Here is a 5462-nt window from a genome sequence, read left to right on the forward strand (position 1 = left end):
GTGAGTTTCTAGAAATTTGTCCATTTCTTCTAGGTTTTCAAATTTGTCAGAGTACAATTTTTCATAGTATTCTGTTATGGTTCTTATAATTTCAATTGACTCTGTTGTGATATCACCCATCTCATTTTTTTGTATGGGTTATTTGCTTCCTCTCCTGTTTTTATTTTGTCAGTTTGGCCAAGGGTTTATTAATTTTGTTGATCTTTTCAAAGAATCAGCTTTTGGTCTTGTTAACTCTTTCAATTGTTTTTCTATTCTCTATTTCATTTAAGTCTGCTCTAATTCTTCTTATTTCCTTTCTTATGGCATTCGACAGCTTCTTTTGCTGCTCTCTTTATACTTGTTACAGTTGTAGGGTTAATGTTCTGGTTATGCCCCTTTCTTCTTTTTGGATGTGTGCATTTATTGTTATAAACTGACCTCTGATCATTGCTTTTGCTATGTTTCAAAGGTTCTGGTAAGATGTGGTTTCATTTTCCTTTGATTCTATGAATTTCTTTATTCCATCCTTAATTTCTTCTGTAACCCAGTAGTTTTTGAGCAAGGTGTTGTTCAGTTTCAATATGTTTGATTTTTTTCATTGCTTTTTCTGTTATTGATTTCTACTTTTATGACTTTATGGTCAGAAAAGATATCTTGTAATATTTCAATGCTTTGGATTTCGTTAAGGCTTGCTTTATGGCCTAATACTTGGTCTGTTCTGGAGAATGTTCCATGTGCATTGGAAAAGAAAGTATACTTGGCTGATGTTGTGTGGAGTTATTGGTATATGTCAATGAGATCAAGTTGGTTGATTGTAGCATTTAGATCTTCCGTGCCTTTGTTGAGCTTCTTTCTGGATGTTCTGTCCTTTACTGAAAGTGGTGTGTTGAAGACTTCTGCTACTATTGTGGAGCTGTCTGTCTCTCTTTTCAGTGCTGTTCGAGTTTGTTTTATGTATTTTGGAGCCCTGTCGTTGGGTGCATAAATATTTATTGTAGTTATGTCTGCTGTTTTACTGACCCTTTAATCATTATACAGTGTCCTTCCTTATACTTTGTGATGGATTTTACTTTAAAATCTATTTTGTCAGAGATTAATATTGCCACTCCTGCTCTTTTTTGAGTGTTTGCTTGATATATTTTTTTCCATCCTTTGAGTTTTAGTTTCTTTGTGTCTTTAAGTCTAAGATGTGTCTCTTTTAGGCCACATATAGACAGATTGTGTTTTTGTAATCCAGTCTGCCACTCTCTGTCTCTTTATTGGTGCATTTAGTCCATTTACAGTCACTGTAATTGATAGATAGGAGTTTAGTGTTGTCATTTTGATGTCTTTTTTTGTGTGTTCTTTACAGTTTCTTTGTTCCACTTAATTTTCTGTGCTGAGTCGTTTTTCTTTATGTATTTCAATTTTATCTTTTTCATTGTTGTTGATTTTGTATTTGCTGAGTCTTTATATTTTTCTTGTTTTTTATTCTGATGTGTAGGATTGTTAGTTTCCTTTGTGGTTATCTTAATATTTACCCCTATTTTTTATTTTGTTATATCACCTTGACTTCCTTCCCATATGAAAAATCTATGTCTTCATTTCTTAAGTCCCTCTTTTTTCTTTTAATGTTGTAATCTTTTACATATTGATATCTCTGTTTCCCTATTTTCAATGTTTTAGCTTTGATGTATTTTTTTGACTTCCCTATCTGGGTTGCTATCTGGTTGCTCTGTCCTGTGTTCTAGTCTTGGGTTGTTATCCGATGTTACTGATTTTCTAACTGCAGGACTCCCTCTAGTGTTTCTTGTAATTTTGGTTTGCTTTTTGAAAATTCCCTAAACTTCTGTTTATCTGGAAATGTCTAGTTTTGCCATCATATTTGAGAGACAATTTTGCTGGATATATAATTCTTGGTTGGCAATTTTTTCTCCTTTAAGGCTTTATATGTGTCATCCCATTCCCTTCTTGCCTGCATGGTTTCTGCTGAGTAGTCTGAGCTTATTCTTACTGACTCTCCTTTGTAGATGACTTTTTGTTTTTCCCTAGCCACTCTTAAAATTCTCTTTATCTTTGGTTTTGTCAAGTTTGATTATAATATGTCTTGGAGACTTTATTTTTGGATCTAACTTATGTGGGGTTCAATGAGCATCTTGGATAGATATCTTGTCATCTTTCACAATATCAAGGAAGTTTTCTGCCAAGAAGTCTTCAACAATTCTCTCTGTATTTTCTGTTAAACCACCTGCCACCCCATTCTGGTACTCCAATCATTCATAGGTTATTCCCCTTATAGAATCCCACATAATTCTTAGGGTTTTTTTTTTTTTTTCATTTTTTAAAATCCTTTTATCTGATTTTTCCTCAAATAAGTTGGTGTCAAGTGCTTTATCTTCAATCTCACTAATTCTCATTTCCATTGCCTCAATTCTGCTCCTATGACTTTCTATTGAGTTGTCTAATTCTGAAATTTTATTGTTAATCTTCTGGATTTCTGACTGCTGTCTATGGATTCTTGCAACCTGTTAAATTCATCAGTATGCTCTTCTCTAATCTTTTTAATTTCCTCTCTTGTGTATTCTGCATTTTGATTAATTTCCTTCCTAATCTCTTGAAGAGTTCTGTATATTAATGTTTTGTATTCTGCCTCTGGTAATTCTGAGAAATTTTCCTCCTCTGGAAAATTTCTAGATTCTTTATTTTGGGAGCTTGCTGAAGCCATCATGGACTGCCTCTTTATGTGATTTGATATTGACTGTTGTCTCCAAGCCGTCAATAAGTTATTATATTTATTTATTTTATGTTTGCTTACTCTGTCCTAGCTTCTCGTTTGGTTTTGATATGCCCAAATAGGGTGCTCCTGTGAGCTAGTTTGAATATTGGCATCTTAGATCTATAACTAGGTATGTGAGCTCAGGAGTCCACCCACTCCTCCTGTATGGATTCAGCTCAGGTGCCCAGGTAGATAGCCACCAAGTGTGTGGTGCAGGCTCTAACCTACAGTCCTAGACAGGCATGGGTGATTGGTGTAGGCACAGGCATTTGGCTGCATCAGGGGTCACACTATGAACATCAGGGCCACCCCTGAGTGTCCCAGAGGAAGGCATGTCCGTGTTTCTTAGAACGCATAGGTGGGTGGGTTTTGCAGGTGGACCATGAGCACCCAATGCTGTTGGCTGTAAGGACTGGGGGCCACCTCTTATTCTTGGGTCCCTTTCGCAGGTGGCTAGGTAGCGTGAGTGGAGCCACCAGTCCTCAGGCCCCTGATGTGGGTAGGTAAAGACCCTGCTTAATGGGCAGAGCAGTGTCAAATGTCACGAACCTGTCACTTCACAGCTGAAACAGTTCAAGTTAGACTTCAGGTATATTCTGTTGTACTGTGGTAATGAGGGTCTATGCTGTTGAAATGGGCCCACACAAGTGTATGCAGGGGGAAATGCACTCAAAGTCTGTGGATCCCTTATGTCTGTGCCTAGGCAAAGGAGCTGTGCCTACCTTGAGTTCCTGGCTTAGCAGAGCTGGAAGATTATTTTTTCCCATTTGTTAATTTGTTCACTCTCCAAGGCCAGGAGAATGGCTCAGGGTGCATCAGAGTTCCTACTTCCGGCCCAGGGGACTCGGCAGTCACTGAAGCCAGTCCAGGACCCAGTGCAGAGCAGGGAGCGGGGAGGTAAATGGGAGAGAGGTTTTTCCCTAAGGGGGGTGTTTTTATCCGCGTGGTAGGCCAGATGCAATTACTTATCTTTCTCCAGTCAAGGGCTGCTTCTTACTGATTCTCGGTGGCTGAGTAGACTCTCTGCTGCTGGGTCTCTCCCAGTGCAGAAAATGCCTCCCGAGCATTGCTGCTTGCCTGCCTCACTGCTCACTCATGAGCTGCTCAGGCCTGAAGAGCTCAGGCTCTCATGGGGTCAGGTCTCACAATTCCTCCCTGCTTCCGAACCATCTCTCCCTCCCCCTGCCACTCAGTCCGGTTCCTCAACTTTGCCTTTGATGTTCAGGGCCTCTATATTATCACATATAATCGATTCAGTTGTTTTTTCGGGTCTTTGTTGTAAGAGGGTCCACTGGAAGCATCTGACTACTCCGCCATTTTGGCCCCGCCTCCCAGGAGAGCAGTTAGCATCATCACTGAGCAGGGCAGTGTGGGTCTCCAGTTAGTCAGTTTTAGGTAATGTGGACATGGATCAGCATCCATTTTTTGTCCCTAACAGGAAAATGATCGATATCCTTCTAGTAGCCACTAGCAGCATCTCAATGCAAGGTAAATCCACATACTAAATATAGCTGGAGATTAATGCGGCAGACGACCATCTCCTTTTGTCATTCCTAATTAGTTTTTACAGAATTAAAATATGTTGTGGGTTTGTTTCATTAAAAAAAAAAAGTCATGTGTCATTAAACAGGGTGTGAATGAAGCAAGAGGCTCCTACACCTTTTCTGAGATGGCCCCTTGCTTTCAGGACAAAAACTAGTCTATATCCCAGTCCCTCACTCTGTGGGATGGAAATCTGCCTGGAACCAAGTACACTGGAAGGTCTCAGACTCTGCCATTCAAACTCCAGAGCTCCAGAAATGCTTTCTCAGGAAATCTAGAGATTATCCAAACAGGTTGGATACTGGCAGTTTTAGACTGTGTGATGTCAACAGCAAAAATAAAGTAAGAAAAAGCTGCAAAATGGTTACTCCAGGCTATTGTTTGAACAAAGAGCGCTGGTGTCACAATGTTTACAGCCTTGGTAAACCTATGTGACACTTCTACTCTGTCCTACAAGGTCACTATGAGTTGGAATCAACTTGACAACACACAATCACAGCCACCATCACCACCAGTCTTTACAGAAGCAGATTGCCATGTCTTTCTAATATAGAGATTGGTGGGTTCAAATCATTCCCCTTTCAGTTATCATCCGAATTCTTGATCACTGTGCTACCAGGGCTCCTGTCTAAAGACTGCAGTTTAGAAAATCCTATGGGGCAGTTCTACTCTGTCCTATAGGGTGGTTAAGAGTGATAAGCACCTCAACAGCACACAACAACATTGTTTAAACAGAATATGTGGCTAGCTGGCCATGTGGTTAGCATTTTTTTCCATGAAACCCAGGACACTGTGTTCTTTTCCTTAGATTCACTCTATACTCTGCCTAATTCAACCCCCATAAACATTAAAGCAGAAAGGTACTTCAAATCGCCCAGGAAAATACTTCGTTTTACAGAAGTGGAAACTGAGGAACTGAGACGATGGGAATAGTCCAATATACAGTTCCAATTAAAAATATTGTTTTTGATGCATTTCCTGCTGAATTCCATTAAAAACATGCAGTCGAGGAGTTCTGGCAAAATGGCGCTCTAGGCAGAAGCACCATGCCATCCCTCCACAGCAAAGATCTGAAAAAATAAGCCGAACAGAGAATACAACAATCCTGAAACCCTAAAACATCAAATGAAGAGATAAAGAACTCAGCCAAGCACCAAATGGAGTGAGAAAACTGACAGAGAAC

General features: G+C 39.6%; 1 protein-coding gene across 1 annotated transcript in view; it reads right to left on the reverse strand.

The window, feature by feature from the left end:
• The window catches only part of GABRG3 (gamma-aminobutyric acid type A receptor subunit gamma3), a 909494-nt gene that overhangs the window by 327797 nt on the left and 576235 nt on the right, over positions 1 to 5462 (reverse strand). The window lies entirely within an intron of this gene.

The sequence above is a fragment of the Trichechus manatus genome, unplaced genomic scaffold, assembly GCF_000243295.1.
Source record: "Trichechus manatus latirostris isolate Lorelei unplaced genomic scaffold, TriManLat1.0 scaffold00019, whole genome shotgun sequence".
Lineage (NCBI taxonomy): Eukaryota > Metazoa > Chordata > Mammalia > Sirenia > Trichechidae > Trichechus > Trichechus manatus.